Source organism: Pleurodeles waltl, chromosome 3_1 (assembly GCF_031143425.1).
Source record: "Pleurodeles waltl isolate 20211129_DDA chromosome 3_1, aPleWal1.hap1.20221129, whole genome shotgun sequence".
NCBI classification, from domain to species: domain Eukaryota; kingdom Metazoa; phylum Chordata; class Amphibia; order Caudata; family Salamandridae; genus Pleurodeles; species Pleurodeles waltl.
This window is the reverse complement of record NC_090440.1, coordinates 419,522,997-419,536,184: the sequence shown is the minus strand read 5'-3', so window position 1 is coordinate 419,536,184 and position 13,188 is coordinate 419,522,997. Positions and strand designations below refer to the sequence as shown.

At 43.9% G+C, this 13,188-nt stretch overlaps 1 protein-coding gene across 2 annotated transcripts in view; it reads right to left on the bottom strand.

The window, feature by feature from the left end:
* The window catches only part of LOC138284182 (aminopeptidase N-like), a 260,695-nt gene that overhangs the window by 56,214 nt on the left and 191,293 nt on the right, over positions 1–13,188 (bottom strand). The window lies entirely within an intron of this gene.

Below are 13,188 nucleotides of genomic sequence, written 5' to 3'. Positions count from 1 at the left end.
TGCTCATCATCTAACTTCCGATGACAGCTGGGAGTTTGAAGGGCATGCATGCATGAACAATTTCCTCACCACTTTCATGCAACCAAAATTCTACGAGTACACTATGCTGGTTTATAACTCAAAAGCGTACAACTCCTTCTTTATGTTGCAGACCATGATTGGTGAAAAGATGGCTGTAGAACTCATCACCCAGGCTTCCAAACTGATGTAATTAAAGATGATGCCATTTCAAATAAGGTTCATCGAAACCCTAAATTTTCTGCCCCTGTAATTGAGCAAATTACCAAAAGCATTTGGTTTCCCGCGGTGCAGAGGTTATTTCCCCCACTTTTTCAACACCTGGGCCAGTCAGAATTATGAAGGGTCCATGCCACCAGCCGACAGCTACTGTGTTCAGTATATGATGCCATTTGAGAAAGAGAGCTTTCTACAGTGTTACGATGAAAACCGTCAAAATCACTTTCATTTTCAAACAGAGTTGAAAGCGTACTGTCAGGTGGATGTAATGATATTACGAAAAGCCTGCAACCTTTTCAGAGACATGGTGGTGGAAATGACCAAAAGGGTTAAGGTTTTGAAGCACAAAACCCGAACGGTGAAAAAGACTGTACACTACATAGATCCATTCCAAAATATCATGTTGGCTTCCATGTGTATGTCTATCTACAAACACATGTTTCTGAAGCCCTGCACCATAGCTCTAGTACCCCCGACCTCTATAACGGTAAAAAGAAATGCTATTCTACCCCCTCCATCCAATGGCTCATGTATGTCTCTGACAAGGAATACATCTTCATTCAACATGCATTACAGGGCGGTGAATACCGGGTGGGGCCTTATTACATAGACGGCTACACAATAATTAACGGTGTGTCTACGCTTTCAAGACACTGTTGTTTTTAACACGGTTGTCCCCGCAGTTACAAGGCCCACAAGTTTAACAGATTGTTGGGCACCAAGTTTGAACACTTGAACCGCCGTACTCTGATGAAGGCAGAATATGTTGAAAGCCGTGGCACTGTACTGAGAACCCTATGGGAACATGAGTTGTTAGACATGATAGCTTTGGATGCAGAACTTTCGTCTTTTACTAAGAGGCGACAGTTACCCGAAACTTTGGAACCCCGCAATGCCTTATTTGGAGGTCATACAAATGCTATACAATTGTACAGGGCTGCTGGTCAGGGTGAAAAAATACACTATTATGAATTCACAAGCTTGTACACATTTGTGAACAAACAGAAGTTATACCCTATAGGCCACCCCACCATCATCTATAGGGACCTTAAGCTCGTAGGTGAATATTTGGGCTCATTAAGGGCCTTATTACAACTTTGGAGGAGGTGTTAATCCGTCCCAAAAGTGACGGTAAAGTGACGGATATACCACCAGCCGTATTACGAGTCCATTATATCCTATGGAACTTGTAATACGGCAGGTGGTATAGCCGTCACTTTACCGTCACTTTTGGGACGGATTAACACCTCCTCCAAAGTTGTAATAAGGCCCTAAGTGCCAAATCTACCTACCATGGCAGCTTTACTTCCCGGGGCTACTGTGCAGAGTCGACGGCAAGCTCATGTTCCCATTATGTCATACCTGCGCCAAAAGTAAAGAGACTAACGAGGTTAGACACGCCGACGAGCAGAGGATGGTCATCGGTACTCGGTGTAGCATTGAGGTACAAAAGGCCCTTGAGAAAGGGTACAGACTGTGTAAAATAGTGGAGGTATGGCACTTTGAAAGAAGATCAACACATCTCTTTTCTAAGCATATCAACTTGTTTCTGAGAGACAAAGGCGAGTCTTCGAGCTTTCCTGAATGGTGTGTTGATGTGTCCTCTAAGCAAAAATGCATTGACGATTACCACTCTCACGAAGGCATAAGATTGAGACCCGAGTTCATCGAAGTCAACCCCGCAGGCACCAGCTGGCCAAGCTCTGCCTAAACTCTTTATGGGGAAAATGTGCCCAACGTACAAACCTTCCAAACACTACCATAATAACAGATCCTGACAAGTTATTTAAGTACATTTTTTCACCTAGTTTGACGTGTCCAGCTGCCAGTTCATCAATGATGAGACCGCCGCTTTCATTTGGAAATATGCTAAAGAGTACCCCACAACATGTAACAATATAAATATTTTCATAGCCTGTTTCACAACAGCTAACTCTTGCTTAGAGCTTTACAGGGTGTTGGATAAACTTCAGGAGCGCTGCCTGTATCACAATACCGACTCTGTTATTTTTGTGAGTAACGATGGTGATGAAGACCCACACCTAGGTGATTATCTAGGAGATTTGACCAGCGAATTAGATAAGGATGACTACATAGTAGAATTCCCTTCATCAGGGCCCAAGACCTATTGCTACAAAACGGCTAACAATGTTGTGTGTATGACAGTTAACACCTCAAATGTTAATAACACCATTAAGATCAAATGTGACAGTTTAAAGGATTTGGTGAATGAGTACGTTATATCGAAGGATGGCGATAATAATACAAACCATTGTTATACAACAGCCCGGCAAAGGGCGTTCCAAAAAGTGGTGGGAAATTATAACCCAGCCTTTACTGAAAAACGTACGTTAGTGATTGATAAAAGGGTCCTTACTGAAGACTACAAAACCCTGCTGTACGATTAAAGATGCATTAGAATACTGAATCCCAAAGACTATGGACACAAGATTGCAACTCCCATACTCCTGCGGTTTAGCAGGCCCCTCAAATTGCGGTAATAGTTATTTTATAAAGAAATTGTTAGAAAATGCCCTGGGGGTTTTATCCCACACCCAAACAGTATTGTATGGTTTTATTCATGCTGGCAAGATCTTTATAAAAAATTATCCCTAAGGTTCCCCCACATTAAATTTATAGAAGGCATACCTGACACTCTCAACGACGATGTTTTGTTACTAAAATACCTCACAAACATGGTGATTGTAGATGATCTTATTCACAAGGGCGGGAACCATCCAGAAATAGAAAAAGCTTTAATCTAATATTCACACCATTGTAATCTAAGCATATGTTACATCGTGCAGAACTTGTTTTACAAGGGTAAGAGCAGCCGTTCTATAGCTCCAAATGCCTCATACCTCGTCCTATTTAAAAACCCTGTGACAAACAGCATACATCGATCATGGCTAAACAGATGTACCCTGGAAACACCCAGTTTTTCTTGGAAGCCTTTAACAACACTATCACGGCTCTCTGCTAGTAGACTTGAAACCCAAAACTCTAGAAGACTTCAGACAACGTGCTGATATTTTCCCACCTGACCTTCCCGATGCTTACATATCTAAAACCAAACCCAAATTGTATAAAAATAATTTTTAAAAAGACTTTTGCAACATGTACATTCTATTCCTTATAATATAAGGTGCTGAGCATGTCAGCGTGTCTACGCTGCAATTTAGCCCTCCTAAAAATGTTGGTCACAGCTAGCCCCCAACAAAGATAGGCCATCCTTTGCACGGCTTCGGACGACTTAGTGGCTGCTATTTCAGAAATCACCCTAAACACCCTGAAAGGAAATGCCCTATATCAGAGAGTCAGTTCCGTATGCTGAAGAAAAGGCGTAACCTTATCAAAACGCTTAGTAATAAAAGGGCTTCCCTCGATTCTAAGAAAAAACTTGTAAAACAGTCAGGCGGCTTTATAGGAGCGATTCCTTTAATTACAAACCTCCTAGCCGGAAACTAATGGATTACGCCCAAAAGATGTACTTGTCACCGTGCTAGCATTTGGAACAGTTGGGCCCTTCTACGACCGACGCTATGAAAAAAATGAAACACTGCACCTAGATGCCGAAATTAAAAACATTTTAAACCGTACAGAAATTCTCTTATTGTAGACAATTATAGTTGCATTACATGACCTTACACTTTTGACACACATCGTATTCTGTTTTAACAATGGTGGCCGTAGACCCCGCATTTTCTTTTACATACTTCCCAACTATACGGTCGTTATTTACTAGATAGCATGAAAATAGATTTAGAAAATTTCTAAACGTCATACCCTCAGACATTTTGCTAATAAAATATGTACAGTTTTCCTTTTTTTCTATACTTGAATATGTTTTTTTTATAGATGGTATGCTCAGGGAACGCCGCTGAACTGTAAAACACTGTAACCTTGTCAATATACAAAAAACATTCCCTTACAGTGTGCTCCACCCTTGTAATGTGGGTCTGTGTTAAAGACTAGTGATCATGGTCTTTCTACACCAACTTCCTGGGGTAGAACGTCGCTTGGAAAAACATCTAAAAATATTTCCGGGCATATTTATGCCTCTTGAAAAACTCATGTATCTGCACAGTGTCCATTGTACAATATTTTAAAGATAGTCAAACATGATTTGGCGGACGTGGATGACCTGGATGACGCTGTTGAACACCGCAAATACAGCAATGTTCACCTTGGTAGCCAGGGGTTGACTAAAACGTATTTCAGCTTTTAGAGTGTCATTTTTTATCAGATTATAATGATCACCGTCTTCCATGTCGGGCATCAGATCGAAAGCAAACAGCGTGTAGCCATCCCCATATCCTTCTCTTGACAAGACGACTCCCGAGACCCTCAGATGTTTTCCTGTTATTGACACCAGTCTGAGATATTCCCTGATAAAATTTGATTTTCCAAAACTGGGTGTGTACGGTTTCACCCGATTCACCGACCCCTCGTGTACCAGTGCGGAGTAGCTGATGTGGTAGTGTTTAAAATTGAAAAGGTGTGAGGTATACTGACTGCTAAAAGCTGTATTGTCTACAAACCCTATAATAATAAATTTTAGTAGCTGTCCAAGAAATACATTTTTCTGCTGTGTTAATCTGGTACCTGTTGGAATGCTATATATCTTCAGGGCTACTCTTTCACTGCATACTTGGCGTTCGATAGTTGTAAGGCCTCGGCGTGAGCCAGTTTGGCGCTTGGTGACACTTTCACTCTCTTTACAAATGAACTGGCAGAGAGTATAACTAGTTTATACGGTTCCACATCCCCACGGCTTAGACAGAACGAGTCCTTGTTGCAGGTCAGTTTGATCTTAAGATTGATGCCATTGATGAGTAATTTATCTTGGTAGAAAAGGTCTAACTGTATGCGACCTGGGAGGTCGAACTGCCTACTGCCGGTGGTGAAGCTTGCTCTTTTTACAAAACCCTGATTGCGGCCGTCCAGAGCAGTAGCTTCAAAATGACTGTTAGTATCTTTGTAGAAGAACCCAGCTGAAAGCTGTGTGTCCAGGCATCACTGCTGTAATTAAAAATACTCTCAATGTAAATCTCTATTGGTGCCAAAGCTGTTAAAGCGGCTAGCGGCGATACCTCCATGAAAAAACTGTCTCCGATGCTAGTCTGTGTCGGTTTTATAGAAAAAAGGTCTAACTCTGATTTAGCGCATTCACCCGATGCACAATGTGCAAAGGCCATGTTCACAGGTTGATTGGCTTTTGAAAAAATATTTACATTAGCAACCCTTTTCTTCTTCTTTGAAGTTCTCTTCCGACTTACGAATCTTCGTTTGTGAGCGCTTTTTGAATATCACTGTTTTTTTTTTTATAGGGGGCCAGTGGACCCCTGTGCTTTGAAACACTGGGCTTCCTTTTAACAGGTGTGCGAGGCTTGTACACCAGCCCTGGGCCATTGATAATCTACTTGCACATTAACAATGGTAGGTCTTCTTTTAAAACGTTTCCTGGTGGGTTTATGGAGTAAATATGCTTCTTCCCCATATAACCACATCTTCACCAGTGCTCTGTTAACCAGTTCCTTTTCAACTAGAGCCCTTCTAAACAGTGCTTCAGTGCCCTCGAAGCTACCAACCCCGCTTGTATCGTAATAAAGCTTCCTTAAACCATCACTCGACATGTTGTCAACTGTTACAAACCATGAAATGAATGACATTGGTTTTGTGTAATGCCGTTTTATTAAACATAACAAATATTAGCACAGAATAAAATGAAATACTTTACATTTCTAGATACAAATCTTATGGTTTGATATTGTTGGATATTAGGCTGTCTTTTGACTACGTGTACATACTACCACACTCGCTACATAAGTTACTAGGCGCCATGCCACTAATCGACCTCAGCATCATGAGTTTTGCTATTTTTATAGCTATACACTCAATAGCTCTAGACACAACTTCCCTCTCACCCCGCCTATGACTTTGTACACACAGGATACTGACAGCATTCATTTGTACAGTTCAATGCCCGACAGTACTAAACCTTTCTTTGTGAAATAATCATCTGTCCGAAGCTCCAAGGCTGTGTGTAACGCTATAGACGGCAAAAGTCTTAACTCGCGTACACCTTTTATACAAGCTCTAATATTTATCAGCTGTGGGCATCCATGCGTTGATACACTTATTTGGTTATACATTCAGGACTATCGCACATCACCATGGCGGGCTGCTCAGAAAGGTTCAAATAATGCAGAGTTGCAGGGTGTATTTCAACTATTCTTTCTTTAATGAGCACGTATGCCATTCTGCCAATGCATATGTATCTGGGGTGTAACTCATAGACATCCTACACCTCGACATTCTGATACTTGCCCTAAAAGTGATTAAGTATGTACATTAAATAACAGCATGGGGACCCTCTACCCAGGACTCTCTATTTTTTTTAAAACAATCTTCGCGGGGCTGGTTCTTCTATTTTTAAAATAAACATTACACACACTTCTTCCTATATCCCTTTCTATCATCTTTATATCAAAATACGTACACAATCCCTGCATGTGCTCGAGTTTTGAACATGGTTCATTCGAGTATTGGATCTCTTTGAGCGCTGCTGCTACAATCTTAACCATATCAGGGTGTACATTTTTCTTTCCTGCGGACATCCCTTACACAATTCTTAAAATTTTCTACACCTTGTACGGGTCTAGCCTGCTACATATATGTCGAGTTGTTCTTGGTGTGTACGACTTATATAGACATTTATGAGCCTCCTGTTGCGGTTTGTTACTTTTATGCCCATAACAAACATTATAATAGTCATGTTTCACACAAGTGTTCACAACAGTCGCTGCAAAACCCTTAACAGGCCATATTGCGTCTAGTGGGACGCCCTTATTTCCCTTTTCAAAAACTCTGCCATTATAGGTAGAAACAGAATTCTTATACAGCTCTTTGTTATGGCTTGTGGAACTTTCAGACTGTTTTGAACAACATAAGCAGTAAAAATGTACATTGTTAACCTTTGATGATGACCCTTCTCCAGTAGTGCTTTTTGTTGATGTTTTCTACAGTTCAATCAGATACAAAAACATACTATTAGTTGAAGGTAATAAAATATACACATGTATGCGTTAAGTGTCTATATCGTACTTTTTACTAACCTCTTCGTTTTCTTGACACTCGGCTGTGTCTCTGAAATTTTGAGAATTGCACTGATCCATCGATGCGTAACCATCATCAGTGTTTGCACCCAGTTACTGCACGATAACTGCAACCGCTGCCTTTTCCTCCAGAAACTGCATATCTTCATAGACAGGGTGTTGGTAGGCGCTATAGATTCTTCTGCATCGTCAACGTCGGTGAAAATGTTTGCAACATTTAACTCTTCACTCGATGCATCACCGTCACTGCTATCGCACTTAATAGGGGATATCAGCTGTGGTAAACCCTTGAGGCTGAGCTTTTCAAGGCTATGGAAAAGATCCTCTTGAAAGGCCATAACATCGCACCCCTTGTCTTCAGGAGTTCCCTACTGCGCATTCTCATCCAATACCAATGGTTTTAGGGTTCGATAATATTTGTCAATAGTGTTCAAGCCACCCTCTGAGGGCGCCTTTTTGATGATGTCTTCATAATGACAGAATATTGTCTTTCATCTAGATGCTCCGGGTTTAGCGCAGGCTTCTTAGACGTCCCCTTATATGCATTCTACGGGACAAAAAAGGGCGTATTCCTCTGCAGCATGACAGATGCTCTCCAAAGGGACTCTCATTCATTGGGGGATGTTGCATAAACCCTAACCCCCTGTATTAGGACCTAGCCGCATGCCTAACATGTGTTCAGTCTATGTCACTATCCCACTGTCCCTCCTACACCTACGTCAGTTCCAGTGTTGATATGCAAGGCTCAGGGAGGGTGGGTGGGGGCTCTGCACCACACCTTCCTCTGAGGAGCAACACTGCAGCCCAGCCAGCCTGGCGGCAGGAACAAGCCCAGACTTGTCCTCTTAGGCGCAGAAATGCTGCGCACACCTGCACAACCGCCATTTTACACAACACATACACCTAGACACTAGGCACAGCAACAGGGCACGTGACTAACATGTCATAACATCGTGTCACAACACACATGACTCACCTCCACCTACGTCAGCTCTGGGACGGGCTCCCAGGGGTCACCGGAAGTCCGAAAAATTGATGTGACATCATTTCCGGGACAGGGCAACTGTCACTTTTTGAATGCTGAAGAAAGGTATCCCTGATTACTACTAAGGTCTCATGTTTATTTTGCAAGTGTGCCAGGCAGGGTCGAATGTAGGGTAGATTGACTGTCCAGGAATGTAGCTGTTTGAGTATTTTAAAAAGCTGGTGACAAATGTGAGTAAGTAAGTGTGTATTAGAACAGAGTTCAGGCACCGAATTAAGGAAACTGAGATCTTAAGGTGAGAATGTCAGGAGCACCACTGGGAACATGCTGAGCGCTACATCGTGTGACTGGAGCAGGCTGTCCTCAGGGAACAGCTGTTGTCTACTGAGTGCGGGCCTGCAAATCCTGGCAAATTTACAGTTGCATTTCCTATCCACCTTCAGTAATCTTCCCCTCAATGAATGATAAATGGCACCGGAGATTTAAGATACCCTTGTTCTTTGGGGTGGAGACTCCAAGCCAGAGGCCCCTACTATTTCATTGAGGGTGAGGAGCGGTGGCTGTGGCTTCTGTTAGGCCCTAAGCAAGGCACCCCTCTTCAAACGTAAAGTAAAATTGGAGAACACAACTTGCTGAATTAAACATATGTGCGAATTAAAATATGGACCATTGAAGTGCAAACTCATTGTTTGGTATGCAGAGCAGCCGGGATCCTGGAAGAAGCGCTGACCTACTTCTAGCTGCAGATGAAATGGTCATGTCGACAGATGTTAATCTTCTAATCACTTTTCACGTAAGTGCATCCAACATCATCATCTGCATATAACAAAGCACCTAAAAAGCATGCTTACTTCACCAGTTCTGAACTGGACCCGACACGAACCAACACGAAAATGGGCAGGCTTGGAGTGGGCGCAGGCAGTACTGGCCCACCATAAATGCTGATTTATTCTATCTCAGCTCCCATAGGCTGCTATTTGCATTTCAAACTCCTCCAGTTACATCAGGCCTTTTACTCCAGAGACCGGGTGCAGGGCACAGAACAGTGCCCGTGGGGCATGTGCATCTGGATCAAATAAAGGGGGAATATATTCAGCTCTGCCAAGTGCCATGCTCAGGCATAAGACTAACACATTGTAGTGTGGTTGTCCGCATCACTGCATTAAAATGCAAAAATAAAAAATTGTAGCGCCTATCAGCTGTCAAGCCAGACCACTTAGAATGCACCGACTGAAGGCTGAGTGGCAGTGTGCAGTGTGCGCTGCTCCATGCAGGCTTGGGGGCTGGTTTATCACCTTGCTAGTTTACTGTGCTACAATGTAACACAATGCCTGACACACACAGACAACATAATTGTGACGTCAGGAGATGAGTCACTGTCAGTGCCCAATGTCTATGGAGACAGTGTATCTCACTGCCAGCCCCACCTTAATAGGGTGGCACAAGCAGCCGGTATTTCAAGGTTAGTAGTTGGCCAGGCTGCCTCAGCTGCAGCGTGTGTGGGATTCAGATTGGCAGTGCAGCTGAGTGAGCACTACACTTGCATGTCTGCAGTGGTGGTATAATGGATCCTTTGCGGGCAGGCTGGAATCTCTGAGGCTCACCTGAACCCCACCAGCTCCGGTGATGGCTGACTTAGACCCGCTGTCTTAAGCCTGCTGCCTGGCAACCGGTCTGTAGCAGAGTGAGTTGGTCATCGCTGGCTTTTGAGGCTGCTGAGGTGATCATCCCACAGATGACTGACTTGGACAGACCACACCAGTGCTGCCGGCGGCCGGGCTGCTGCAGCCTGCTGCTGAAAGTCACATGTCTCTCTCCACTAATAGGGGGCTGGCCCGGGGCCCACCTATAGCTGAGGTGCTCTGCTCGCCTCACAGAAGTAAGTGCAACTCAGCATCATCTGCAATGAGTTGTTATTTGAAAGTTGCTTCACTGTAAGGCATGGTCATGAATGAGTCTGAGATCATCAACAATCTGCAGATCTGCGCTGCCTGCCGCCATGCCCATCTATGAAAACTGTACGCTATGAGTGACTGAAATGGCTTTTATTTTTTAAATAACAATGGGCGCAAGTAGCTGAAGTTGAACCCTCGCTGTAGTAGCGGCAGCACGCTGAACCCCGGGTCCACTCACTTATTTATTTTTATACTGAGCTGTGATACAACCTGCCTGGCTGTGACTGTAAGCAAAGTAAAAGTCTTTTATATTTTTAATAATGAGTGGTGCAACTAAACTGCAGTTGTAGCGGGCGGTGCACCGGACCCCTGGGCTGCTCACTTAAGATATTTTACACTGAGTTGTGACTTTTTGAAATAATACAGCCTGCCTAGCTGTGTTCTCTATGTGTGTAGGGGTTAGTGCCATTCCATTTCAGGTGCTTTGCAACAGTTTTAAGATCTTTTTTGAGTTTCACATTGCTCAAATGGGTGTAATTTCTGATATTTATATCTTTTACTTGGTATTGGAGAAAGTGTCACTCCTAGTGATTGAAATTTCACTCATAATTACACTGAAATTATGACAATGTGACACATAGCAATCTGAAACGTCTGCTATGTATATTTAACAAAAGAGGAGGAAGAGTACAGCAAGTGGCTCATTCCTCTAAAAAAGGTGAAGTTTCTGTGAACAGAATGACAAGGGGGACAAGATCAAGCAGTAACCATACTGCAGATTGACCCCACTGGTGCTCGCAAGTGTGCAATCCACAAAACTCTCAGCCTTTTCTATTACAATCATAGTTGGCTGTTTTGCTTCAGCAACCAAAGTTTGATTGTCATTCTATACCACCCAGCCCTCCCCCTCTTTGTCTCGCACACAAACACATTGCCCATTTCCAACAACCCACCATTTTAGCTGCTGAAAACAAAGTTCCATGCTTTGGAAGGAAGTTTCCCAAAACTTTCTTTAAAACACTGGCAGTGAAGTCACTGGCCGGCATTCTGTCAAAATGCCAATAACCAGCGAAGGATCTGCTTTAGTGGTTTATGGTAACATACGTGGAAAGACCACACCAAGATCAGACAGGTTTGTGTGTGTTCTCTGTAGTATTGATCATGTGACATATAAATCTGGCATTATGCGCACACATGCTGCCATCCCAAATCAATACAAACTGCAAAGCCTAATAAATCAAGTTGCTGTACCTGCCTGAAGGAAACACCCTTGTCCCCAGTCATCAAATAATCATGCAGTAAAGCTATATTATTTGTATATATGGTGTGTTGTTTCCTTAAAACTAGTTATGAGATTAATTTGGGTGAATCATAAATTGGGGGTACGCAGTAGGCAAACTGCTCGCATGGGGGGGGTAGGCTCCCACGGCTTATAATGCAGAAATGTGGCCTTGCTGCCATTTTATTTCTGTTCGATCCAGTTAGTGTTTTGTGGGATTGCAGCATTTCTTGCCATTTTTTTTATTTTTTTGGACCCATGGGGCCTAAGGGGTCAAGACATCCCTACTTTGCTCCAATATGTCTCCTTTTTTACAACTTCAGGACAGGGGACTAAGTCCCTGAGTCCTGTAATGTAATGGCTACCAGAAACATTTTTCTTATGTTGCTTGTAGCGAATCCGAGCACTCGCTCTTGCAGGAGTGAGACTCACACAAGAGTGAGATGGCCCAAGGGAAAATAAAGTTCTTTGCGTCAATCAGAATGCTCATTTTTTCAAACTGGTGCTCTTGAAAGAGTCTCTGTGACTCTCACAGGCCCAACTGTCCAATATATATTAAACATACTTACCTTCATGATAAAGACTTTGGCCCTCATTTCAACTTTGGAGGTAACTGCCGCCTACCGACACAGCGACGGCCGCCAACATACCATCACCATGACTACCAGCCGCCCACCCAGATTATAACCGTCAATGGAATTCTGCCAGAAGGCTGGTGGAATACCATTGACGGTCATAGCGGCGGACTGCGGCGCTGCTGTCAGCAGCACTACCACACCAGCAAAACACCGCAGACCGTATCATGAGCAATGATACGGCCTGGCGGTGTTTTGCTTGCGGACGCTGCTGCTGACAGCAGCGCCGCATCCCGTCTCCAGCCAGAGGACCCACAGCAAGTAGGTAAGTCGGGTTCTCAGACAGGAGAGGGGGTGGGGGGTGTTGTGTGTGGGGGTGTTGTATGTGTGGGGGGTGTTGTGTGTGTGTGTGGGGGCGTGTGTGTTTGTTTTGGTATACGTGCATGTGGGTGTGAGTCGCGTTGGATGAGTGCGTGAATGACTGAATGTAAGTGTACGTGTATGTTGTGTGTAGTGAATGCTTGTGTGCGCCAAAGTATATCGTGTGAGTTGAGGTGTGTGGGAATGTATGTGTGCATGCGTGGGTGGATGTGGGTATGCGTGCATGTATATGTGTTTGCGTGTGGGTGTGTAAATTTGCGGGGGCAGGAGAGGGAGGAGGAGGGTGGTGGAGGGCTCTGGAGGAGGGGACGGGGGAGACCCCTATCATTACCAGGGAAGGAATTCCCTGGCACTGATAGTGCCTATCAACCATGGTTTGTGGCCGTACGCTTGCCACGAAAACCATGGTGGTAGGTTGGGTCATAATCCCGAGGGTGGGATTGTGACGGCCACCTGGCTGGAGAGCAAAGTCTCCAGCCCAGCAGCCGTTACCACCCTGGCGGTCGGTGTGTTTAAGTGGCTGTATGTGTGAGCGGTTTCCGCCGTGGTCATAATTCCATTTTTTCTACCGCTGGCCTGTTGGTGGTATTACCGCCACTTTAACACTGACCACCAGGGTTGTGATGAGGGCCTTTGTGTTCTAAAGGCAATGCTTGGTAAAGGTATTGTGTGGTACGGACAGTTTTGTAAAATAAATATGTCCATTTCATAAGCATTC